This window comes from Ictalurus furcatus, chromosome 7, assembly GCF_023375685.1.
Source record: "Ictalurus furcatus strain D&B chromosome 7, Billie_1.0, whole genome shotgun sequence".
Lineage (NCBI taxonomy): Eukaryota > Metazoa > Chordata > Actinopteri > Siluriformes > Ictaluridae > Ictalurus > Ictalurus furcatus.
This window is the reverse complement of record NC_071261.1, coordinates 7,354,347-7,382,293: the sequence shown is the minus strand read 5'-3', so window position 1 is coordinate 7,382,293 and position 27,947 is coordinate 7,354,347. Positions and strand designations below refer to the sequence as shown.

The 27,947-nt window shown below is 43.7% G+C and overlaps 1 long non-coding RNA gene across 5 annotated transcripts in view; it reads left to right on the top strand.

Moving 5' to 3' along the window:
* LOC128609571 (uncharacterized) overlaps window positions 1-27,947 on the top strand; it is a 110,569-nt gene that overhangs the window by 9,389 nt on the left and 73,233 nt on the right. For 2 of the 5 annotated variants that reach the window (XR_008386251.1, XR_008386254.1), the window contains 2 exons: window positions 12,133-12,226; window positions 23,865-25,346. This is a non-coding gene — a long non-coding RNA (uncharacterized LOC128609571). Of the gene's footprint in view, window positions 1-12,132; window positions 12,227-14,867; window positions 15,062-23,864; window positions 25,347-27,947 lie in introns of those variants that run through there. The other 3 variants (XR_008386250.1, XR_008386253.1, XR_008386252.1) reach the window with 3 other exon arrangements.

Here is a 27,947-nt window from a genome sequence, read left to right as displayed (position 1 = left end):
TGATTTTGTGTTAATGTCTGCGATCGTAAAATCCTAGAGGGACTGGTCATTGCGTGCGTTACTAATAACGTTAGCAGAGTTGATAGTCGATTGAAGTTGTAACAGCGCCTCTTGCAATATGCTCCAGTGTTAAAGCGCACCTCGTATGGTTTTGAAACGTGCCTAATTTAGTTTTAAAGGTCTCATTCAATAGATTTACATAAAAACACTTTAACTTGCTCATCATTTAAACTGCAGCGTTACCTTTTATTCCCCTCAGTGTCACAAACGACTCGTTCAACGATCCGTTCTAAATGATTCATTCTAAACTCCTTTCAGAGCGCATTCCCTGCTCTGATTGGTCAGACGTCCCAGTCTGTCGTGATTGGTCTAGCGCTGTCAGCGAGCACCCGATGAAGTCCAGAGGCGGGGCTTTTTGTTACAAACCTACGTAGGTCAGTACAGGAAGTAAAGTCTGGAATCACTAACGAATCGTTTCAGCTGTTCAGAATCGATTCCTTCTTTCGGGAGTCGATAACTCCGTTTGTCGTGCGCTTTGATTTTTGAAACTTTGCAGAGTTTTTACATTCACAAACAGCTCTATATGCACACTACATGAACGGTAATATCTAAAAAAAAAACCATAATAGGTGCACTTTAACGATTTTCAGTCCGGGGTCACCAATTGCTGTGGCCAGGCACAATGACACAGAACAGCAAGTGGGCTCAACCCTTAAAAAAAAACAACATCGCAAGCACACCCGACAAGAGTACACAGACCAGTTCAAACGTCATAGCTTTGGTCCACCTTCTTTTTGTTTGTTTTTTTTAAAATTTGGCTACACTAATATGTCGTCTGCTACAGAAGCAAAAAGAAGCGTATGATCTGCGATGCTAGTTATTAAATCACCATTACGAATGCGCTGTAGCTAGCATGACTGTGCATAATGTAAACCTTGCGTACTAGTCACAGCCCAGAAGATGTGGTTTTTTTTTTGTGTGCACTTTCTGATATTTGTGCTTACACTGTACATTGATAAAAAAAAAAAAACAAGTTTTATGATCAAAACTGAGCTTGTGTGTACTCAATGACAGTTTTGTGAGTTTATAAGAGCCGAGCTGGAATTATCTGACCTTTCTGTGCTATGTGTCGGGAAGCCTGATTACTTGTTAACAGACCACCACCGCCGTGGAAAGAATTTAAAAAAAAAAAAAAAAACAAAACCTCCATTTAACTCTTGGCGGGGTTCCTTTTTTTCATGATTACACTTTCCCCCCCCCATCCCACTGCAGAGCTTTACTCCAACAAAACCAATCCAATTTAGGGACTCATTATGTAGCCTCATAAAGATAAGACTTCTAACTCAACATTTAGTTAGTTCTGGAGGCACTTTCCCACAAACTCCGGTGCGGGAAACCATTCGCGCACACAGGAAAATCTGTACTAGAGCAATTTCTAAATAAATCAACCTCACGGCTGTTTGGCAAATTGGCAAGTCTGAAAATGTTCAGCCATGGTACGTAATTTAAAAAGAAGAAGGAAAAAAAAGAAGAATCACGTTTAAATTCTACTATTTTGGAAGTGATTTGGATATCTCTTGATAATGTTCTCGCTAATTTGGTCTTGGCTGATTCCCACCCACCCCCGAGCCAGCTTTCCCCTATAATACAGCTTCCAACCATAGAGTCTGAACACTAAAGATTTGTTCACCCATACAGCAACTCGCAGCGACACGATTTCCGGTGACATGAGCGATAGCGACCTTTGGCGACTAGATGTGGGCGTGTCCAGTGACGCTACAATGGGGAGGAAAGTTTAACTCTATGTAAATTTGGAGCGACTTGCTGTAGAGAGTGCACGGGATCCGTAGCTTTCTGTGCTCGCTAGAAGAACTAGCAAGGATCTGAGGCCAACGTGCTCGGTCTCAGCACACGGGGACGAGCGGCGGCAACATCTCACCCAGGAAACATGGCGGTCATGGCTGAGGAGGCCATAAGCTAAGCTAGGCTAAAGTAAACTAACTGGCGCTTGTGCTTTTGCTGCAGAGGCAAAGAGTAAACACTGCAGCTTCATCTCCGTAGGACATGACCGTGTGGCATCCCTCCCACCCAGACAGCGCACGGACACTTTTGCTCCCTTTGACACCAGGCCTTGGATGGTTGTGGCATCGTCAGGATTCGAACTTTCCGGCGAATTCTGGCCAGCGCTTTTCTGCTGCACCATTCAGGAGCCCCTTCCTCTGACTTTTGCCCACCCCCGACGCCCCAGCATCCGTTTTGGTACGAGAAGGTCTTAAACCAAAAGTCAGGAATATTTGGATTCCACCAGCGTCTTGATTTTTTTGTTTATTTTTTTTTTTTCATTTGAATGATCATATCTCAGAAAGGGATGGATGGAAAGTGACGCTTATAATAACATGAAGAGCGAGAATGTTTTCCAGTGAATACAATTCTGTTGCACATCACTTTCGCCATGTTTTATAATCTAAGAGAAAGCAGCCTGTGGTTGAACGTGGCCGTAGGCTGCGGAAATGCCCTACAGGAAGTGAAGAAATAGAGAAATCACACTTCTCATTAATTGCTTTGTAAGTGCTCTGCCTTTTATTTATTTATTTATTTATTATTTTTTGATTGCATGAGCTTAATGTTTCACTTGCAGGACTTGCTGAGAGATGGCAACAGCTTCATATTCCCCGGAAAAATGTTTCCTCTCTCTCCTCATGCCTTATTATAGGCATGGTTCTCTCTCCATCCCTTTCTTGAAGCCTGACACAGTGATTCACTTTTATCTCATTTTATCCTTTTCCTGTCTGCTGTCTGGCCCACGTTCACGTTCTCTCTCTCTCTGTCTCTCTCTCTGTCTCTCTCTCTCTGCTGAGTCAGTATGTATTTTCACGCATGGAATTTACGACCACAGCGGTACAACTGGTTCTGTACCGCTCGCGTCTCATGTGGCCTGCCATGACATTTTACGAGGTGGAGCACTTGTCTCATTAGCATACAGCATTCCACCAAAGAGTCCAAACTAGGACAGAGTTGAGAGCCGCTGTGGCTATTCTGGATCTGCAGTCTATAATGTACACAGTGGTGCCGTTGCCAGATGTCTTAAAATACTCCTCTAACCCTCGCTCTACTTCTCCTCGACTCCATGTGCTCAGCAGACAGGCCTATGAGGTCTCATGCTGATTTTGGTCATTGCAGTGCGAGTGATCTCATTCGGTTCGCTCTGCGTCTTTATTCCTTGTCAAGCTATCCCTTTTTTTTTTTTTTTTCTTCTCCTCCCGCCGTCTCTTTAAATGCTTTACTTTTTGCTCTTGGCGAGCTTCATGGAACGTGCCGTGAATGCCAAGGAGCATGAGTGCACGAGTGAGAAGCTGTGTGGTTGGCGAGAAAAGTAGAAACCTTGTAAGTTTTGAATAAATGTCGTCTGTCTCCGTTAAATCCGACTCCCTGCACAAACGGAGTGCTGTAAGTCACTGGAGTTCACTGCAAGTGAGACTCTACCCAAAAGCCCCTTGCCAACGCTGTGTTTTTTTTTTACACACGTTTACCGTAAGCGGTCTCCAATTTTGCCGTCAGCTTGAACAACGTACCGATCTGGCTGTGGTACGGTGCGTTCAAGACTAAAGCCTTTTCATTGCTGAGGAACAGCATGACTGGCTTTATTGTCGAGTAAATTCCAAAAAGCATACATTTTTCCCTTGAGACCAGAAAGATTGGAGACCTTTTTCATAGGAGTGGAGTATTATTGACTTTGATGTTGAATGTAATTGGCAGCTCTCGCTTTTAAAAATGTCCAAAACCTATCAGCAATTGGAATTCTGTATTAGCCCCCTGGAATTTGGAGATGAATATTCGGGTAACACTCGATGGAACTGAACACTTAATTGAATAAATATCAGTACCCAATAAAAGAAAAGTGGGCTGAATATTTAAAAAAAAAAAAAAAACCAAATCATGATTTTTACTGTATTTGCAACCGGCTGCGTTTCAGATTTCTTCGGAGCTCGGCTCTCTCTCCTCAGCGCCGCTATAATTGGATATTGCTGAGTCATTTCCCTGATCTCCAGTGTAATGCTGATGTCAAATTACAGCCTACACTTTCAAGAAGACATTCACTGGAACTCAGAGACCTGATGATCTAGCATGACACTGTTCCTGTGCACAAAGCAAGGTCCATGGAGACATGGTGTGCCAAGGTTGGTGTGGAAGAACTGGAGTGGCCTGATTGATCTTATAGCATTAGCTCACATCACTGTATTGATCCTTCTGTCATGGAGCACTCCTCACTCCAGAGGGAAACCGATCATCCATGCACAGCACCACTGCTCCGTGAGCAAAGATGACATCATATCAGTTGGTCTTGATGGTGGTGTGACTGGGTACAAACTTTAGCTCTACTTCAGTTCCGGCGTCGGTCCTCGACTCATAAATATCCGACCACGTCAGGTTTGCTGCGCTGTCTCAAGACGTTTATTTGCAAAATTTCCTACGTTCGTAACCCCAAAGGTTCTACTCAACATGCGTCCTAGTTCAGAGGACGGACTATGGTTTCCGTCTTATTCTAACCGTCCCAGTTCCGATTTTAAGGGTATTTCTCTAGGCCCATGCATGGCGTTGAGGGGTACTTAGGTGGTCCTCTGGTATCAAGCTTTGACATGGCTATACCAGTCCCTTGAACTAAACCCAGCCTGTGGGGTGAGCTGAAGAGAGAGTCTACATGAGTGGACCTACGACCATGGAGGACCTGGAGAGATTTTGATTCTTTGCTCTGTTTCTCTTTACAGTATACGGCGAAGATAATTTTCCATAACCTTTCTTACCCATCTTTTTTAAAGGTGCCAATAATTCTTGAGCTGACCACCTTTTGGTCGCAGGAAGGCCTTTTTCGTTTGTAGTTCACAAGAATACCCATGGTGTCCCAATACTATTGCTATATATATATATATATATATATATATATATAATGCCTGCTTTTAGGAATGACTAGCAGTGGAAATTTAGCTGCAGCTGTAGAGTGGTCTAGTTCAGGGGTCACAGAGGTCTAAAGGGTGTAAAGAACACATTGTTATCAACTTAGCATTTGTGGGGCATAGGGTGTATTAGCTTCGACAGCATGGTGGGGGTCATGGGGGCAACATACCGTTCAATCCTGCCAATAGCAAAGTAGCTGGAACGCTTATGCGATCATTTTGATCTTTCTAGCTCAGCGTGTGAGTAATACCCAAGCGACGAGGCTGAGCAGACACCTGTTGCTATGTCTCTCTAGTCAGAGATTAATTTATGAAGCGTAGCTGTAGCGTGGGATCTGTGCAGGGCTCCTATTGGCTTTTCATATCTGGGGGTCCGGGCAGGATCTAAATGTGCACACGGGTGTGCTGAGGTTTTCTCTGAATCTATTTATGTAATATAGTGTGATAGCTGATAGGAACATGTATCTTTTCTGCCCACTATTCTGGTATGGGTGTGATGTCCATGCTTGGAACTGAGAGGAGTGTGTTCTAGGAACATCCCACCCTTTGTAGTTATCTGGAACAGCTGCAGTGGGTAACAGCCTATGTATGCCATGAGATTACTTTACCAGCGTTGCTTTTTCTTAGCTTTGGCTTATGTGGAGCGGCTGTGGTTCAGGTGGTAGAGCGGGTCGTCCACTAATCGTAGGGTTGGCGGTTCGATTCCCGGCCCACGTGACTCCACATGCCGAAGTCACCTTGGGCGAGACACTGAACCCCAAGTTGCTCCCGATGGCAAGTTAGCGCCTTGCATGGCAGCTCTGCTACCACTGGTGTCTGAGTGTGTGTGTGTGTGTGTGTGAATGAGATCCAGTGTAAAGCGCTTTGGATAAAAGCGCTCTGTATGTGTAGATCATTTCCCATTTATGTTGAGTCATCGAGACAATCCACTATTGATGTTGGTGATGGGACAATTAACATTGATTGAGCATTGTTTAAGTAACTGTGATATTGGTGAGTTAATGAACTGGTTTGCATTAGGTTCCCCTGTCAGGTTCCCCATACATACACTATTACACAAGTATGTGGACACCGGACCAGATGGATTTAATAACCATTTGCTGCTATAATAACCTCCACCTCTTCTGGGAGGTCTTTCCACTAGATTTTAGAACACGGTTGTGGGTTTGCCCATTCAGCCACGAGAGTTAGGTCGTGCACTGGACATGATGGACAAGAACGCCTGGCTCGCAGGCCTTCCAGTTCATCTCAAATTTGTTCAAATTTATTCTCAAATTTGTTCAGTAGGCTTGAGGTCAGGGCTCTTTCGCAGGTCACTCAAGTTCCACACCGACATCAGCAAAACCATGTCTTTATGGACCTTACTTTGTGCAATGGGGAATTATCATGCTTATCACGCTTCCCATTGTCATGGGAAACCATAATGCTGCAGAATGTCTTCACAAAAACATCCTGTACAGTCCCTACAGGATTCCACGATTTTGCGATCACAGAAATGAATGCAAAATCAAACAAACGCCCTAATATTCGAAGGAGCTCGCATTTTTTAAAAAATAAATTACCGCAGATTTCCCTCGGATTTGGGTCCAGGTGGGTCGTATGACGTCATCACCACGCGCATCGAGTCGATGCCGTCTTCGATTCACGTGAGACCAACACGAGTACAGCTGAAAGGTCTAATTTACCAACAAACATCACTGCGAAAGACGAGACAAAACAATTTTGTGCAATTGCAATTTTGCCAATTCGAAAAAGTGCGTATTCAAATCCCGATGATGCTACACTCATTTGTGGCCAGAAGGGGTGGAGTCTTCAATCTCCCCTGTCAATCACAGCAACACTGCTAGTGCAAGTGTGGGCATCTGTGAGCGCGTGTATGCAATCTGTCGAATAATTAATAATGCCCGAAGTATGTTATTAAAGCATAACTTTGTACAGTACAATTTAAAGTCCCCACAATTCCTCTTAAAATTCGAATGTTACGTGTGTATTTATCGCCATCTAAGGCACTTGTAGCCTAACCCTGTCTGCTAACAAAGAGGTTAAAAATAAATGAAGGTTTACAAATTGCCAAAGATCATGTGTGATTAAGTCCATGGGAAAGTCTGGAGCATTCCTTTTCAGCTGTTCTTCGGTCAGGTCTTCACTGCTGATTGGATCTCGGAATGCGATGCAGTTTTCCACATAGCGGACGAGATTCTGCCACCACATTCTCTCTTTCACGTTGCTGTTTCCTAATTAAATTTGACGAGTAGAGAGGTGTTAAAAAAAAAAAAAAAAAAAAAAAAAAAGCGAAATCTTCCGAACTGTCGAGGTCTAGACTTGTGTGTCCTCGTAGGTGGTTACGGCCATGGTTTGAAGGATGGGAACTGATTTACAATGATTATTTTTGCCCATTCCTAAAATGAGGCTCTGTTTACACTAGTACGTCCACGCTGGCGTTTCCGCCGTGTTTCAGAAACGATCACCGTCCACGCTATGCGACCGAATACGCATGTCACATGACCTTCCGTGCATACTGGGCACGCGCATACGAGTGTAAACGGGAAGTCGGTTGCTGGTCCGAACCGGCGTTCCGTGTAGGGTTTACGCCGCTCGAAATGAGATTTGTTGGCGATCGCTCTAATCGTAGCTCGCCTCTTGCGCACGTAGGCAGCTGCAGTGTGATAAAATACAGAATTTAACTGCACAACGGCTGCTGAGAATGACGACAAAGCCAGCAAAGCTTGCGGTTCAGTCTCCGTGGTGTTGTGTATACGATCGAGGTAGCGCAATAGTCCTACGGTAGGGACTTGACGAATCAAGGAAAGATACGCAATGATCCAGAAGACCCAATCAGGGGGCGAGTGTGGGCGAAGCCACACCTTCTTTTCAACAGTCTGCGTTTTGGTCTGTTTACACTGAAGCGCCAGCCCGGAGTTTTCAAACTAACACGGTGTCACGATTCCCCCTCGCGCAAAGCGCTGGCGCTCGCAACGTGCTCCGAAGCGCTAAAATGCGAACTCGTTTCCGGGTTTTCGACATTACGAAATGACGTCATCCCTGCGCCGCTCTATGGTGATTGGCTGTAAGTTTACGAAGCGCTTGATTTGATCTACAGCGGAGGACGAACTTTAAATGCCAATATCGCAGTCCATCATGCTCATGTAATCGTGGGCCGTCAAAATCGTAACGGAGATCGATGTTGGATTAATCGTGCAGCCCTAGCAGACGCCATTATCCAGAGCTACTTACATGCATCTTATTTATACAGCTGAGAGTCAAGGGCCTTGTTGAAGGGCCCAACAGTAGAAGCTTGGAAGTGCTGGGGTTTGAACTCCTGGCCTTCTGATCAGTAACCCAGAGCCTTTAACCACTGAGCCACCAGAGCAGATGTATCTAAAGGTCTTTGTAGGTGTGTGGTAAGTCGATGTGATTGTTGTTTTGCAGGCCACCTTGTAGAACTGATGAAGCCTTTTGCATGAGCAGCATTGAAGTGCCTTCAGTGTAATAGAACACCTTGGCCTACTTCTAGATGGCGAATCCTACAGATCACATGTCCTGCTTATGAGAGGCGACGGATAGAGTCGTAATATATGCAGTTTGTCACTGCAGAGCTAAAAAAAAAAAAAAGAGCTGTGATTTTTAAACCGATTTTTGTATTGCACTTCCATGTAATGACAACTAGGTGTGTCAAGGTTTTGCACACGATTTATGCCCATGTTCTGTTTAATTAATGAAAAGCCTTTGTAATTATGGTTCCAAACGGTAACTAGTGGAAGGCCTGAAGTCGTCTCTCATAAGAAGTAAAGATGCAGATTTTATTCTTTCCGCACACGCACACGCACACACGGTCCATTCATGCAATCCAATCCGCCATGTGCCTTCGCATATAGAAGCTAAGTTTAAAGACTTGCGCACATTTGCACAACTGTGGCCACGGCTTGGACCGCTGCCCCAGGAAAGGCGCAGAGGTGAGCGTGTGTGAACGGATCGCCTTTCCTGAGCCTTTAACTCAGCTGCAACGATATGTCACGATAAGGCCTTTCTGTCAGACCAGAGCTCCCCCTCTCCCGCTCTCTTTTTCTCCTGTCTTCTCCCCCTCTCTCCCCTCAGGCGCCAGCCTGACTTCTCCCCCATCCCTCCATCCTGAAGCCACTCGATGAGGAAAAAACGCACGTCTTAGACGTTTGTATTGGCTATACAATAATCATAGTCACATAGGCACGTCGTGAACGGGCCGCCTTGTGGGTATATATTTCAAGGCGTTCCTTTAAGGATACGAACGAGGGCTTTATTGTAGAGCGGTTTGCTTAAATCTTTTAAAGGTGGAATCAAACGTGCCCCATTGTCTGGCATTAGCAGGCTCAATCTGAGCCTAAACTCTCCGGTGCATCCAAACTGAAAGAGCAGGCGCTACCTTCTTTTTGTTTTTGTGCGTCTAAGTTCGTTGCGGTTCAGTGTAACAGGATCCTTGGCCTGATTTATAGTGGAGGAAGCTCATCATATCACTCCACGACACCAGTGTGGTTCGAGTTCCTCCGCAGACAGACGCTGACGACGTGCATCTGTAGTAGTGTGGTGCAAATGCAAGGGGAAGAAAAAAAAAAAACCCCCCAATTAGTCAGATTTGATATTAACTTTCTTCGAAGTGTTATTTATGTATTTATTTATTTATTTATTTTGTTTTGCAACGTGGAATTTCACTTCCCTTCAAACTTTCAGAATCGCAACAAATCGTGGGTTTTTTTTTTTTTTTTTTTTTCTTTCTTCACTCAGACTCTTATTTCCGCTAGCAAGTGGAGCAGCTCAGCTGGCGGAAGCTGTCAAAAACCTGCACTGGCAACATACGGCAGAGTCAGCTGAGCCCCCCCCCCCCGTACCCCCCCACCCCTCCCCCCCCCTGAGCGGGAGGCGGGGCCAGAGATGAGAGGCGGTGCAGTAGGAGGACCTTCACAGATGGAAGCCCATGAGTTCAGGGAGTTCATCACGCTATAGATCTTTGTGTGCAGAAACAGCAGGCCTTCTGTTAATCCTGAGAGGAAACGTTTCACGCGGCCGCGTTGCTACTCCTCGATGTCGAACATGGGGGTTTTTTTGGGGCGGGGGAACCGCATACTAATGTAAATAGTCCAGATTTGTTTTTCTTAGCGAGTGTGAGAACATGAACGGGTCTGTCACACAGTGTAAGCTGGTGTTTACAGTTTACGCGGTGTCGTTGCCTGAGTGTTACCTCAGCGCCCCTGCAGTTTCTCTCCTTTTCTGCACTACAGAACGTTAGTGATGATTAATGAGACTTGTTCCATTACTAAAGAATTACTCGACTGTAATCATAGGCAAAGCATGTTCCATCTGAGGCCCGTAGTCAAATGTTTTCAGTTAATCTAATTGAATTTATTTAAATCTCAGAAAACACGAGAGAGAGATGGTTTATAATAGTGCTGGAGTTACCACCAAAAAAAAATGAAATAAATAAAATAGAAGCTAGACCGTGAAACAGGTTTAAAAGACAGGGACAGAGAGGGAAACACTAAACACAGAACTACAGTAGGTTCATAATTAAAGCTTTAAAGCTGCGGTATGTAAACTTTTATTATTATTATTATTTTTTTTTTTTTGGAAGTATAGTATTCGCCGTTGAATTGCGTATTAATTCAAGTCATTACATACAACCTTATACAACTTTCTTTAAAACTATAGACCTATAATGATTAAATGAGGATAAATGCTGGCTAGGCTTTTCAGAAGTGGCTCAGCAACTTAATGGGATTTTAGTTGACTCATTTTATTTCCCTTTCCTGAATAAGTAGCATATGTAAGTAGTTTGCTAGCTAACATAGTGGTATTGGCCATTGAAAGAACTGTGAGTAGTGCAACACTGACTACGTTTACACGGACAGCAGTGATGTAATTATCGGCCTTATTCTGAATAAGACAGTATTCTGATTAAGGTGTTTACATGAGTCGCGTTTAGAATACTCCTTTCATGTTCAGGTTTTACGTGTTATAGAACGTAGATGGATTAACGTCACACGTCATTACGTCCCCACGTCACGCCGTCCGACGTTCCCTCCAGAATTTCACGTATCGACGTACAGTTGGTCTTCGTTATGGAACCATATACAGTTTCGGGTGCTTTTATTTTTAATTTTACGAAAGCTTCAAGTGCGGTTAATTATCTGTCGTGCCGTACGTGCAAATAGACGACTGCTTGAAGCCGTGGGCTGCGTCCCAAACCGCGTACGTACCTACTATATAGTAGCCGAAATACATGTATTACACCTACTATATACTGTAGTAGGTGCGTACGCGGTTTGGGACGCAGCCGTGCTCTCTTGTTTACCGTCAAACGGTCAAGCACTGCCGTGTGTGTACGTGTCCTGTCTCACAATGCGGTGCAGTTTGTAGGATCTGTATGGAATTATGATTATAACCAGCTAGGGCTGGGCGATATATCGATTATAGTATCAGTATTGTGATAAACGATTACGCGATACACTTTTCTGAGATGCCCTCGGTATGGTGATGAATTCTGTGCGTTTTTAATCACTACAAATGAAACGGTACTGAACGGATGCCGTTGATTTGAAGGAAAAAAAAAAACCCCAATTTGATCATCTTCGTCTTTGTAGGCATTAAATTAAAGTATCGCCAAACTCAGTTTAACGTTGTTGTTTTTTTTTGTTGTTGTTTGGTTTGTTTTACTACGGTCATGCAGGCAGCCTGTTAGCTAAATTACAGATGGTGATGTGTATCGTAGCCATGTCCTCAAGTATCGTGATATGATATTTTTGTCATATTGCCCAGCTCTATAACCAGCAAGGCCAAATGTCCTGGAATGGATTTTCATCAGTTATACTTTAAGGGTATTCCAGGCATGCAAATTAATGACCAGAAGGACTAGACTTGGCGGTGTCGCCGCCGGCATCGAGTTCTACTTGTTTTCACTTTGAATTGTAAAACAACCTTGCGCCTAACGTATAGAAATAAAATATTCGATTAGTTATTGTTTGCACTCACGGGTCGAGCGGCACAAATTATGATCGCAGAATGAATTTAATTGCTGTGTAAATACAGGGTGTGGCCAAAGTCTCTCAGGAGAAATGAACATTTATTTATTTATTTATTTATTTATTTATTTATTTTTAACAAAATGTCTTCCAAATTTTGTAGTTTATATTATGTATATATATATTTCCAGACAGTCTTTAAGAATCATTTCGAAGAAGGACGTACTGAAATCATTCTCATGGCTGGATTGGGAAGCTGTCGCAAGGACTTTAATAGGAAACGTGGTAAGCACATCACACACAATTCTGTTACCAAACTTGGGAACAGGTTCAAAAAGACCGGACGTGTCGCGGACCGACGGCGAGGACGTGAACGTCCACTGATGAAGGCACAACCGACGTGGTGCTGGTAAACGTAGTCCCCTGTGTATGGAGACTTTTGGGACACGTTGTAGATTTCTACAAATCCCCTAAAGTTATGTATTGCCGCTTTAATATGGCCCAGCGTAATAACAGAATCCTGTTTCAAGTGTCTCTGAACTTTCAGACATAGTGGACGTTAATAAACTAGCCTAAAACCGTGTCCTTTTCTACCTAGGAGAGGAATTTTGTGAGAAGCTGCTTTTAACGAGTGTCAGTTAGGATTTCCTGGCTGGATCAAGTCTCGGCGTGCCCGTCCTGTTCCACGTTCAGAGACCGGATCGTCGTCGCCGTTAAAATTTGCATCGCAAATTCACGAGAGCCGTCTTTCTGGAATGATCCGACCGCTTCTATCTGATTTTCCTGCCAACAGTTTAAAGTGTTCTCACTTATCTTTAACGGCTGTGGTTTTGTCTGTGCTTGTGTTTGAGTAGATTGGGGTGCACCAAGCTCTGGTTTCACAGCACGTGCCCTTCCCTCATTCCGTTGAAGGAAGGGCACAGTTATCTGTGGGGGTGTGGGGGGCCAAAAAAAACAAACAACGGACACCTTTCAGGGCGAGAGAAAGCCTCGGGGGGGGTTTCCGCTGATTTACCTACAAGTCCATGAAGCTGTTCAGGGCTGATTTATGGGCTTCCACAGCTGCAGAACGCCTCGAGGACGCCTAGGAAAAGCCGTTTTGTTTCATTTTCTCTGAAGGAAAAACTAGGAAACGGGACGTTCTCTCAGAACACCAGCACGCCGTTCGCAGTGTCGCTTGATTTTCATGTTTTGTTTAGTTTTTTGCATGTGAAATTGGTCCCGCAGAACCCTTTCGGTTAAATTCATTTTCTTAGCATGATCATGCTAAGTAGATGCGATTACGCGTCCTCCAGAGCTTTCGGCTCAATAAAGCGAGTAAATCTGGCAGAGCTCCACACATCTGCCTCACCACCAGCCACATGAAGAGAATAGGCGTATTGTTGTGCTGCGAACGCGACCAAAAAAAAAACAATGTCGCGTTCTGTTTTTCGTAAATATTTTACCGTTTGACGTGACCGTGGCCATGACTCACGTTCGTTTCCGCCCTTGCCTGCTTCCTCTCTAATTTCTCCCTCGCTTATTCCCCGTTCTCCAGTTCCACCATCAATGGCCTGCTACTGTTCTGGAGGAAAGCCTGCACAGAGGATGTAGGTGTGAACGTTCACGTGCGCCATAATGATGAGCCGACGTCGTGCTCCGCACGTGCGCCGAGCACAAGAGCATCGCGTTCCACAGCAAAGTCGTGGGGTTTTTTAATTTTTTTTAATTTTTATTTTTTTTTAAGGATTCTTTCACATATGCAGTGTTTCGACTGACCCAACTGCAGGAAGTGAAGCAAATGTCATGTATTTCTGGCATTCAGTCTTTTTATGTATACATAAAAACCACTAAATTGAGCTGATCCAAAGGACCGAGCTGTAGCACTGAGGAAATGTGATGTGTTCTCCGCACAAGTTGAGGCCCGTTCCGGATTTTCCAAGTCAAGGAAACGCCAATCCCACTCCAGTTATCTTTCCTGTTCAGGACTCGAAGAGCGAATCTCGAGCAGCTGTTAATGGTAAAGGTTTGATGCGTCACCGAAGCTGGTGTGGCCGATTCAACGGGAAACGGCGCGATCGATAACACTCCGTCGTATCTCCTTTACCCTGTGTCACAAAGATACTGACGATGGGGTGGGGATTATAATCGATTCCCATTTCTCAACTCGTCTTTTTCCTTTACCCGTCCGTTCGGTCACTACAAACCAAGCGGAACGGCTCACGTCAGCATGTCCGAACACCGCGACGGTGATTAATGTCATTAAGAAGGAAGCGTATATATTTATACGAGTCTGCTTGTCAACTCGGTGGGGTTTGCTTCCTGTTTTTTTTTTTTTTTTTTTTTTTTTTTTTTTTTGCGCACTGTTCAGTCCTAATGTTTTTAAATCTTCTCTGTGAATCATAGTTTAAACAATTCGAGCGCGAGACCGTGAGCCATCGTTCAGTCACCAAGCCGAACTTCTGCATTCTTTAATAAATTCCTCAATTTTGGGATTTAAAAAAATGCACTCAGCGAGGGGTGTTCTCGTCATCACGCCGGTTACAATCCCTGCGCTTAAAAAAAAAAAAAAAAAAAATGGTTCCAAGACACAATTTTGTAGCTCGGCGCTAGTTTTAAATGCGTTTTAATTGACACGCCGCGCTTCATTAGCGTGTTTTTGTTTTTCTTTTTGGGGCGCGTTTATTTCCAGGCAGCCTAAACGAGGTCTGTTCAAAATGAGATCTGAAAACGAATCGGCTCGTCCGCCGAGATCACGTTTTAGTGTCGTTCGACAGAATTTATCGGGTTTCTGACCCAGAATGACGTTTTGGTTTCACGCGTAGGCGAGCAGTCACTCATCAATCAGCAGATGTGTAGAAAACATGGTGTCCTTTTGATCTGAACCGGCAAGGGGATTTTGACTTGGGTTTTTTGTTGTTCTTTTTTTTTTTTCTTTTTCTTTCAGCTCAGTCATCTGAGACTCTTGCTTTTAAACTGCATGTCATGGAACATCAGTGTCATGAGACGAACACACCGTGCAAGGCCACGCATGCATATCTAATACACACGCCGCCTCCCTCTCTTCGTCGGCACCTCCCGAGAGCGACCCGTTACTCCACACCAGGTGGAACTGGAACGGTTCTGCAGTCTGATTGAGAGGTACACGAGTTCTAAGAGACCACCCGACTCTCGGCGGATGAAATTCACTTGCCCCGAGTAGGCTGAGCGCTAAGATTAGCCTAATTTACGTTCCTGAGCTTTCATTTTAATACTCACAAGAGCCTCTGCTCCGTATTTGTCGAATTCTCATATCACAATTCTTGAAGACATTTCTAAGGTGCATGATGTGTATCGTGATGTATAAATTTGCTCACAAACTGCCACAATTAAAGCTAACTGAACTTAAAAATAAATAAATAAATAAACACCCAAAAACAAGTTTTGATTATAAAGAAAGTGGACAAATAATGATTGGACACCAGGGCTAAGGATTTAGCTTTATTTTTTTTTAAATATAAATTTAATTACAGACTGGAAGAATTTTTTTCCTCAGAGATTGCGAGTTCGAATCCCGACAACGCCATAGCCATCTGTGGCCATGCTCTCTGTGTGGGAATGACGTCATTCGCTCTCTCTCTCTCTCTCTCTCTCTCTCTCTCTCGCTTTCTGCGCTCGATCGTTTACGTCTGCCAGATCAAGTATGCGGAAGAGGGCGGATCGCACATTCCTCCGAGTGTGTTACCCCACCCTGTGTTCGAAAAAGATGCAGTAGGTTGATTTCACGTGTTTCGGAAGCAAGGAATCACATATTAGCCTTCGCCCACCCCGCTCGGAAAAGCCGGACGGTGGGTGGGAATCTGCAGGTGAGCAAATAGAGGAGGAAATTTTGGTATTTTTATAAAAAAAAAAAAAAAAAAAAAAAAAGATCCCCGTGCGATATATTATAACGTTAATACCTTGATATAAAATCACAACGTCCCCAGTGTTTTACTAAAGCATATTATATTGTCGTATCACCCAGCCTCCTTCTTAAAGTGACGGAAATAAAGCTCCGAAGAGGCACACCGTCAACAGGAAGTGATCATAGTAGATATAGCAGGAAATGCTTACTCTTTTTCTTTTAGATGTGCAAAGGTGCGAACACAGACTGATGACTCACAAGACAAGAGCTTGGCTTGTTTTATCTTTCTGTGTGTGTGTGTGTGTTTAAATATCAGTCAAAAGTTTAGACACTCACTCTCCACATTTCAGAATAATAATAATAAAGTCATCAAAACTCTGGAGTAACACGACTGGGGAATTATGGGAATTCAAAATAAATGAGAATAATTTAATATTTTAGCGTCTTCGAAGTAGACACGCTCTTTGCCTAGAATTTGCAGAAATGTATTCTCGGCGATTTCTCGAGCGATTTCTCGAGGAATTTCCCCGAGACGCTTTTTAAACGGTATTAACCGAGTTCTCACCGACGCCGCACACTCACCGCCTGCTTTTCGGAATATTTCCGCCCCGAGTCGTCCGTTTAAAACAACGTTGTTTTTTTTTTGTAAATAAAATTTCTAGATTTCTAATGAAAGAAACGAACACGTCGGCACCGATTTCAAACATTTAATCATACACCTTCAGATCAGAAGGTTTTTAAGATCATGAGAAACATCAGTCGGGCGTCCACAGACTTTTGACTGTGGGTGTGTGTATTATATAATAAAACCGGGCTAAGGTGGCGTTGCTCTGTCCTCAGCCTGAAACCTTATTTCATGCCTTAGTGCGCTGTTCTGTTCTGTTTCTCTGCACTTGAGTGAGCAGCACATATTTCTGTTGGGGATTTTGCTCTGACTGTTGCTGACTCTTACTCACTCTTTCCTTTATCAGGGGACCCCCCCCCCCAAGCCTACCGCTGCCCCCCCCCCCGCTCCTTGCTCTGGGTTACGTCCAAAATGGTAACACACACCCTGCATCATTTGAATAGAGTGTAGGAGTTTCCAACAGTGCAGAGACACCTGAGCCACACTGTCTTCTCTGGAAAGAGAAAACCCAGTCTTACTACGGATTTAAAAATAGTCCTTGCTCAGCCATTCATTCATGTTTTAAACATCCCTCCCGGCTGCGGAAAGACCGTAGAATAGCGCGGTTCTCAGTGTCGCTCTTTTACGACACAAATTCAAATGAAGACGCTGCTTTTGAGAGATTCCGTGCTCGTCAGGGGTCGGGTTTAACGCTCCGAAGGGTTGAGATAATAACTCGTGGCTGACGTCTTCCTCGGAGGCACGCGTTCATTATCGGGTAGTGTTTTTGAAACTTTTAGAAGGGTCCATGAACACTGTAGCAAAGTGCACCCGGTAATAAACCGCTATAATGGTCTGTTGGGTATGTTTTAGAGGCTCGCGTTAGTGGGTTGTTATGTAGGGCTGGGCGATTATGACCGAAATATCATATCACGATACTTCTACGATACACCATGCATATCCACGATAAACAGTTGTACTAAAATAAAGAAAACCGAGTTTGACAATACTTTTCTTTAATGCCTAGAAAGACAAAGATGATGAAGTGTTTTTTTTTTTTTTATTTATTAATTTTTTTTAAATGACGTCAAATCACCGGCATCCATTCAGTACCATTTCATTTATAATTATTAAAATAATAAATAAATAAATAAATACATCACCATACCAACGATATCTCAGAAAAGTGTATCGCGTCGTCATTCGTCATGATATTGGTATTATCGTCCAACCCTACTGTTTTTTTTTTTTTACTCACGTTTTGTTTTGTAGTAGAATGCTCGATTCTGATTGGTCAGGAGGTTTCGGTTCATTTTCTTTTTAAAGTATTTAAAAAAAAAAAAAAAAAAAAATTAGCTCATATAAGTTGTTCCTATAGTAAAAACTGACACAGAGACTTCTAGGACAGTCGCTCCACATGACCGCAATTGTTGATCCGGTGAAGTTTTCTGTAAGGAGTCGTTTGTTTCGGGAAATTTTTTTTTTTTTTTGAAGGAGTCTCCGGTGTCAGCACTTTGTTAAGCATCAGGGAGGGAGGGGGGGGAGGGGGAGGGGGGGTATTGTGATTGTAATATATCAGGGTCAGTGCTGTATCTTTATATTACCCAGTCCTAATAACATTGTCCTTATAAAATGTGTAATCATTACCGTATTGCTGTGGGGTAAGAGGAGAATAAAACCCTTTGGGATATGTTTTTCTAGGAAGTATCAGGCAACGGTACACGCCCCGTTCGATTATTTTCTTAGAACAGCATCTCCTATTGTATTTTATTATGTACTTTTATTTTTATTTTTTTTTTTACAGTGCTAGATAACAGTTATTTAATCTTAATGACTTCATGACTCAAATAATAGCGCAAGTGACTAAGCACAGCGTCGACTTGGCACGGTTCTCCGGGCTTGTGATCAGTCACAAGGCCGTCGCTCGTCGCTCGTCACACAGTCGTTTGCCCTTTTGTTGCATTCTTCAGAGTTCACTCGTGAATCCAGATGACCGAGACGGACCTCTCATGTGAACTGTGCGTGGAAAAAGCATGTGTTAGTAACCAGATCTCAGCCCAGCCTGGAAATGGAATTAGAGAAGAGGATGTGCTGACCGTGACCGAGCGACATGACCGAGCAGGTGGCGGGAAAAAAAAAAAACAAAAAAAAAAAATGGCGCAAGCGAAGGTCCTGTAACACGTCGACCAACTTTTCACATCAGCATGTGTACCTGTATTTAAAGTTCCTCAGGTGTTTATTGCACACAGACGCACAGCGTCCGTTCATCATCGCTCGGTCGGTATTGCCTGTGATATAACGTGCGTATAATCGGGCACAGCGTTAATGTATAATTGCGTCATCAGTCAGGGAGAAAAGGGCGTGTCCGAGTCTCACGTCCAGGTGAACTAGTTCTCATGCGTCGCTCACGTCTCAGCCTTTTATTGACTTTCCCTCTCGCACACTTACTCCAGCAGGTCGCTACGCATATGTATACTCTCCTCTTGTGTTTTGCTGTACTTTAAGATGGAGCCTGGAAATCCTCATGTATCCTTCACTACCCGAGAAAGGATTGACGTCTTAAAGCAGAGTGAAATACGTTTCCCGGCTGGGATCACAGCACAGACTCGGCCATGATACACCGCCTCTGGGGGAGGGCCTTGCTTAAGGGCTCGATACGGGTTCGGCAGTTTGGATTACGCCAACGGCTGAAATTATTGAATGTAACGGTCATCAACTGGTGTGTAAAAATTATTCGTAGTATTCAGTAGCGTGTAAATAATTTAATACAGTCCATACAGGATTTCACAGATTTAAATAAATAAATCAATCAATCAATTTTGCATCCAAAAATGCCCGATTTTCAAAATTGTCCGCGCTTTTATTTTGGAAAACTGTTTTGGGAAAACTACTTGGAATTGGTGGAATCAGAACTGCGCAAAGTTCCGCAGTCGTCGCGGTGCCGTTTGTTGGTAAACGAGACCTTTCAGTTGTACTAACGTTCGCCGCACGTGAATCCGAGAGGGCTCGGGCTGAACGCGCGTCGTGACCCGATTCTCCTCCGGATATCGCGGCGTTTGCTTGATTTGATTCGGCGTACGTTTCCGCGATCGCCAGAAATCCTGGAGGGCCTGTAAATAGGCTGGCGAGGTGATTTGCATGGAACTCCGCTACTCATCATTCACAAAGGAACGGCCGGCCCGTCTAATCTTTATCCTGCGAATCGAAATCACGATGCGTCATCACTTCTAGAGGTCAACAGTGGCAGCTTGAGCTGACCTGATCAATAGCCCTGGGACTTGACCACCTACCCATCTAAAATATATATATTTATATATATATATTTATATATATATATATATATATCCCTACATGCTGTCAATGTATAAGCATTACATCAACATGCACAACTAGAACAAATGCTGTTTTTGTTATTTTTTTTCTTTCTGTCGTGCGTATTAGATTAGATTTTTGACCTTAACAGAATTGAAGCGTTCAGCTGGAATTTAAAGTCTTCATTAGCGATGAGCGAATTCCACCACTCTCTCTGCCCTGCCCACTTCCTTCATGCTTTTTCGCTGTAGTAGCAGATGAAGTGGGCGATAAGAAATGTGCAGTTTTTCTTTTTTTTTTTTTTTTTTTCTTCTTTCGGTTTTTCGTTTTCTTTTTTTTCCCCTAAAAGACCCACAGTTCTCCCTTTCCGTAGCGGAGCTATTTAAAGTGCACCGCTTGTATCGGGAGCAGCGTCAGAACCCTGGCCTTCAGATGGCCACGGGCCACTAACAAGCTCTACACATGCACACGAGACCCATCCATCTACTGTACGGCGTATCCTCACTCGAATTCACCTTCCAATCCCCTATTTCTAAGCCTTTTATATGCCGAAGGTTTTTCATACCATTGTCTGAATGTTCTAGCCCAGATGGCTTTACTTTCAAAGAACTATTTTTACACTCGTCCCAGATTTAAAGAGTGGAATGCTGGAGAGACAGACACGGTACTAATACAATTCACTTGCACTGTGTGTGTGTGAGAGAGAGAGAGAGAGTGAGAGAGAAATCCTTGGCTAAAGCACTGAAGCTCTAGCAGATGATACTGATCAGTGTTTGCAGAGCAGCATCGCCATCAGCGACCCATGTGACTTCCTCGGGGTGAGTGCGTCCGCCTGGTCATTTGAGCTAGCACTTTCACCTATTTTTATCCAGTCCTGGCTCTCGCTGTGTTGGCGGAGCTCCAGCACCGCGCTCACCGAGGCAGCCAGTCTGGACTTCTATTCCTTCGTCTATCGTTCAGATGTTTCTGCTCATGAGTGCTTTTTGGATTCACTGAAGCAGCCATTTTTGTGTTGTTTTTTAAAAAAAATATTTTATTTATTTTTAGATCTTGGCTTAATATGCAACGGCTAGTCCAAGTGATCTCCATTCATCTCTCCATGATTAAAGATGTAGAAGTTTGGGAAGATTGCGGTGTTTTGCCTTCAATAAAATGCACATCGCGACACATTTTGCACGTTTTTCTTAAGTATAACGACACTACAGGAAGCACTCGCGCTTGTCTCCTGAAAGCCAAAATGAAAATGTCAAAAGATGGAACTTTTCTGAGGGTTTTAGGGACCTTCTAGAGTTCCTAGCACAGGTTGTAGTCCTGCTAACGATCGAGCGCAAGCATCGAGTTACTGTCTCACTTCTGGTGAGTCCATCCTGTCATGGTGGATTTGCAGAGATAACGAATGTGGCGTTACGCTCGCCAGACAGCCGCCAGACACTTCTTTTGTCCTCGGACGCTGGAGTGAAACGTGTGTCTGCTCGAAACGAGAGAAAGGTGAGAAGTACCGTCATTCCCACGATGCTGTAGGTTAAGACATGCGTAAACCTCAGACAAAAAAAAAAACAAAAGAAAAAAAAAAGTTGCCTTTTTTTGTGAGTCACGATGTTGTGTAAGCATTAGGAAGAGTTGCTTCATGACAGACAACCCTGCTGGCGAATCTCACCACATTCCTCGTGCTGCTCCAGTCTCGCGGTTGAGCGATTTGCCAGTCGTGGATGATTTGTTTTACTTAATGATCACGTATTGCGTCATTTCGATCGTAACGTCATCACGTATAACAGATTAAAAAAAAACAAACGGAAACAAAACGCGTTCTGTTCTGAAACCGTGGAACTTTCAGCGGCCTGCCTGTTGCTCTTTGGCACCGAACCAAGCGCGGGGAAACGCTGCCAGATCTAACACTTCAGCATGAACGCTCATGGTAACCGTACTCACCTTGTTGACTGAAGTGTTTGCGAGCTGCACTGTGTGTTGTCTGGACACCCGCTCACAAGCGGTGACATTGACAAACGATGAATTTATTTGCTAGCCCAGGTCACAAGTAAATTCTCCACTGTGCTAAACAGTCTCAGGTTGCCAAGACTCCTAAACGTCTAGGTTTAAAAATGATGGCTAGCGTAGCGGGATAACGTACGGCGAGCTAGTTAGGTCGTTAAATGCATTAATACAGACTACATATAATGAACGAGGGTCATTCCATCTCAAAGTGGTCCAGTGCAGGTTGCTCAAGTCCATGTATCAGCGTTGCGAAATCACCAGTTTTGGTTATACAGCCAAATTTTGGATATATCCCTAGCTCCTTAGAACAAGCACTGATCTTTGATCGTCTTTGGTTGAAAACAGCCGTATAACCAAAATTTGTTGAGCGCCGTGACACAAAGATGGCCGTCGTCGTTAAACCGAATAAATTCAGATAAACCTGGTGCTTATGCAATGCCAATACATCGAGGTAATCGCTCAAAAACAATAAAAAAAAAATCATTCAAGCAACCGACTCTGCAGTTATCGGACCACTTGGGATGGGAATGACCCGCGAGTATGTGAGTTTCTAATGTAAGATCAAAGTCAGCAAGACGGTGACCGACACTTCGGCTTCGTACGGGCGCCGTCAGGACGCGGAGAAGATTCTCGTCCGTCAGCATGCTATCTCGAGAACAAGCGGTCGAATGTTCGTAGGATTTACATGGAATTACCGTGATAAGTTGAGTTTTGGAGGCGATCCAAACAAGGTCACGGTCACAGCAAGGTCAGAGGTCCGAAAGAGTTTTTCCTTCGATCGCTTGCTCGAAGTATATTTTAAGAGTATTTCCAGGCGTATAAATGAGTAAGAAGAAGAACTAGACGTGGTTCTACGTGTTTTATTTTTCTGGCTGTGGAACTGACTACGAATACATTTTTTTTTTTTTATTTAAAAAAAACACAACGAATTGACATGAAATCTGCTCATCCCATGCACCCGGGCTACTGAATTGTCCACATACTTCTGATTTTACACTTCAGGGATTTTTCATCATTAGAGTTTTATTCTATTGGGTGACGAAACCAAATCACTCGACCCATTTGAATGACCTCATTTTACGATGCCCACGTGAACAAGCAGTAAATCCGGGAAGGCGCTTGTGTTTTTTTTTTTTTTTCGTGCGCGTGGCACGACTGTGACATTTTGCACCACTGGTGGGTTGATGCCAGCTCGCTCTGAATCATACACGTCACACACGGCGCCAGTCACTCGAAACCCCTGATTTCAGATGGTGACTTTCTGGGTAACTCTATTGACCAGTTGAAAAAACCCTAGCATTTGGGGTTAGTATGTGTAGGTAGTGATTCCTACTGTTTATAGCGTTAAAAACCCTGGGGTATATCATAAACGTGTAAAGTCGGCTTTATGCGTTTGACCTGAATGATGTATGCGACTTGCGTACGTTTAGCAAGTTATCGTAAGGCACGTTGTCGCTTTAGAGCGCGTTTGTTAGCGGACGCTGTTGTGAGTTTTGACCTTTTAGTTCAGAAGGTGAACTAACTGACGTCAGGTGGGTTCTCACAGTGGAAATATGCTTGCAGATCGCAGTCACGTGCGTTGTTAGGTATTAGTGTGTGTGTGGTTTTTTTGGGGGGCTGTGTGTGGGAGTAAGAGGGCCAGTAAGGGGGGTGGGGGGCGTGGGGGTGCTCTGCGATTAACCGGCATCTCATCCATGACGTGTTCTTGTAATTAGCTTAAATTAGTTCATGAATAAATGCATCGTATGTGCTACGTTTTGAGCAGAAACGAGCATTTCTCTTCCGAGGTCTCGAACAGCGTCTCCGAGACTCGCGTACTTCTTCGAACACTTCTTCGCTTTACTGTAAAAAAAAAAAAAAAAAAAAGTTTTCAGTGGTGACTCTCCCGTATAATATCGCTAAACGGACCGATCACGTCTCGTCAAACACGCGACCGTATTTACGGCCAGATATTTAGGCGATTTCTGAACGTCTGTACGTCTGATGCCGCGGTCTGATTATTCTGAAGCACGCCAATTTGGGCCGTGTGTAAAATCTCATCATGGGTCATTAATAGAGGACAAATACAGAATAATTTCAGCATTTTTTAAAATTTATTTTAAATTAAATTTTTTTGATTTAGTTCGCTAACATGTTGTACTTTTCTCTTCCAGCATAACGGCGCCATTGGCGTTTCTGGAATTTCTGCATCTGGCTGACGTCCAAGGTGTAAATCCTGCTTCCTTGTGCTAACGGTTCAGCGAAGATCCAGGTACTACGAACCTTCACGCTAGCGTAAATGACCATTTGATAACTCTGAACGTTTTTATTTTGAATTTGTCCAGCGGTCCATTTCCAACACTCCTATTCTAATACCAGTACTAACTTGCGTCCGAGTTCAACAGTGTGTCCGGATCCCTTAAGGCAAACTTTTTCGTCAGTACGGATTTATCTCACGACCAGTATTTAAATGTGTACAGTAATGTTTCTGTCTATTGATTTGAGCCATAGAGCGTTTTTATCTCAGAACTTTCCACCAACAGAACGCATTGCACTGACGTGATTTTACGGATTTTTATTATTATTATTATTATTATTATTATTGAGGTTAATATATATTAATAAATATTCGATTTGATCATCACGAGTAAACCCGGAGTCCAAAAAGTCCTGAATCGAGCTTTAATTCTAGCCAAGTAGAGAAGCAGTACATCAAAGCGGCGCAGTCATTAACAGTCGATGTCGTGTAAACCCCTTTACCAGCATACCCTTGTAAAAACTTTATGGCGCTGTTCAAACGTCTTTGGGAGATTTTCATGTAGAATCTCGACTCTGTGCCACAGTTAACTTTCCACTGAGCTAAAGTGAGAGTTTAACGCTGAAAACGGTCATGGCCGAATGAGGAGGGGAATCCACGTCGATTGAGAACCGTCTCAAGATCTGAGCAACAAACACTCCCACCTAAAGAGAGAAACCTTGTAGGGAAATGACAGCACTTACTGACTCATCTGCCCGTGGACTTTTTTAAGCTGTGGAGAGAAAGCAGAGTGGGAGGGCTTTGTGATTTCCTGGCACGTAAAACGAGTATATATTCAGCTTAAAGTAACGTATACCACATCCTCCTCTCGGTCGGGGGGCTTTCTGTTTATGAATGGCAACCCACTGGTTCTGTTGGTTGTCAAGGGTGTGTATGTGTGTGTGTGAGAGAGAGACAGAATGGTGTAATGGCTCTCATTTAGTTGACTCGTTCTACTATGTGCATCGTGTGGTTTTCATGCCTCTGACATTTAATCCCACTGACGCAGTCTGGTGGAAAGCCCTGAGCTTCAACCACTGCTGGGGCTCTTTACATTCACCGTGACATGAATCTGCTCTAACCAGAAACAATCAAAGCTACCACAGCGCAAAACATTAACTGCTATAATATCATGATGTCATGGGATTAGCAGACAATTTTCGATATAACAGCACTACTCTCGTATTCTGTTCCTCCGTCAGTATCAGTGATGAACACCGTTGCGATCAGAATGATTCCACCCCCATTGCAAATCAGGTTTATTGTCAAAATGTACAGAGTTTCAGCTGTTTGCGACGAACAGATCAAACAAAAGCAATCGAAATAGTTCAACACGACACGGCGAATGCTTCAAGAGGTCCCCCCCCCAAATTCAACTGAAAATGCAACTCATAATGATTTCTCCAGTCTCAGAATTATTCACCCTGACGAGATATAGTGGACAGTCAGACGATGTCACGTGACCTCTCTACGATTCGTTAGACGAAAGTCTGGGTACCAGCCCCCGTGCGAACCCAGTCCATATCGTAGCAGGAGGAAGTGTTGACACCATTTAGCTGCACGATATCGCTGTACCCACACCAATGGTTTGAGACACCGTTACTGCTCGGTGCACCAAAAAAGGATCCGAATCCCTGAATTTACACCAGTGACTGTTAACAGTTGCTACGGTTACACCTGTCGTCTACGCTCCTCCGGCGTTTTCCGACCCGTGAAAACGGAGCCTTCTGGAAACGCCGAAGAACCACACTGACCTCGCGTTTCGGCGTAAACAGACCGGAACGAAGACTTTTATAAACGACGGCGTGGCTCCGCCCACACTCGCCCCTCGATTGGGTCTTCTAGATCATTGCGTATCCTTTTGGTCCGTTAAACGGTACGTGTCTGTCGGTCGTATTAGCTAATGAGCTAGGTAATGTCCTGTTGAGGCATTTTTGGCGACATCCCATTCATTTATATAAGGAGTGCAGTCTTTCCTGTTGCACAAAGCGGTAAACGAATCCTCGATGATAAATAAATAACAGCGTAATTAAACGGGAGTGCTGCAGTAAAGAAGAAGCAACACGTGCAGGAAGGCGGTGCTCTTTGAAAATTAAATAAATTAATAAATAAATAAATATTTGGCCTTGAGATATTTGTGAAACATTAACCAGTTTTAAATCATTTCGAGAGATATATATATATATATTGTACGGTCGTATACAACTGAAGTAGTGTCATAAACACATTGTTAAACACGATTTCACTGCCGCGGTGCTTCATTTAACTCGAAGAAACTCCCAGTTACCCTCATCAACAAGTTGTTCTATTCATTTCATCGAATGAAGGCGGACCCCTTGAGCTAGACCGTTAGCATCTTCGCACTTAGCTGGCGTATGCGTATGCTTTTCCCGCCATTGCCAGACATTTCTGCCAAATGGATAAGTATAAAACGTTCAACCGGTAATAAATCAACGAGCGCTGCTTGCTGTGGCGTTCCGAGTTCCGGAGGCGTACGGATAAGACGACGGTGGCTTTGTTTTTGTGTTCCGGTCTCTGTTTATGATCAACTCTTTACAAGCGCTGTAAAAGTGATCAATGACCAGGTTTAGTGTAGAAGCTCAGCCCACGCAGATTGTACTGTTAAACAGACTGACTCATAGCAAATCTCGAAGCTGACGCATTTTTTTTCTTTTTTTTTTTTTGTAAATTTGTTTTAGAGCATGCCCTCAATGATTTGAAGCGGCGTGTAGGATTTGTTTCGGTTTTGGAATTAGTGGATGTGACCGTTTTGAGTCACGCATATTAATGAACCCTAGTTCTGATTGTCAGCCAATCATTTCCCAAAATCAGATTCATGTACAGTTTTTTTTTTTTTTTTTTTTTTTTTTTTTTTTTTTTTAACACACGTGTTTATTTATTTTTTAAGTCACACATTTGATTTGTAAATGCTATGCTTTAAGGCGGGGGGGGGGGGGGGGGGGGGTATTGCGGACTCATTTTCACCGAGGGCCACATCAGCATGATGGCTGCCCTCGATGGGCCACATTAACAGTATGAATGTAACAAAATGCAACGTGATTGAAAATAAATTGAAAATAAATGAAACGACACCTTATTACATTGTTAAATGACCGTTCCTGTATTTATTATGTATTCAACTCACAAATATGACACATGCGTTTGCACAGATATAAATCAATTAAATTAATTAAATAAATAAATGAGATAAGTGTTCAGTTTGAAACCCGCATTACTTGAATCAGTGTTCAAACTATTTAAGCAAATAAAGATAAATATTATAAAGAAGTTGTGATATTAACAACTCAACTTCATTCGGAACTTTTTTCCAGCACAGTCAGGGGGCGGAGCCGTGGCACGGTTCAGATGTATTACAGATGTAGCATTTTACAAAAAGAACAACAACGATGAGGTGACGCTGCCTGTCCTCGAACACATCGAGTAGATCCGTCCTCACCCTGAGACACCATCTCGCACACGTCCTCATTCACAGATCATGTTCTGGAAGTAACAAAACACAAAAGAGAATGCTCCTACTCAGCCACCTTACTTCTGTATGGTACGGCATATCTCCGTGCTCCGAGCCCCCCTCCTGCAGGAGCAGCTGGAACTGGCGGTGATTCCGGCCACGCGCCCGAATAAAGCTCACTGTTTTCATGATCATGATATCATCCAGCTCCAGAACCTTTCCACACAGAGCTTCTCGATGGGTGATGCGGTGATACGTTATCAGGGGCGTGTGACGGTTACTTTTTTGCAATTTCTCCTTCATTAGTCCAACCAAGCCTGTTTTTCCTCCACACGTCGCAGGTGCACCATCTGTAGTTATTCCCACCAACTTTTCCCACGGCATTTTTTTTTTTACTGATACGTTGTGGTCCCTTGCATGGCAGCTACATCCAAGAGCTCCTCAGTGACACACAGGTCCGGCTTCACGCCTCTAATAAAAACGCTTAGACGC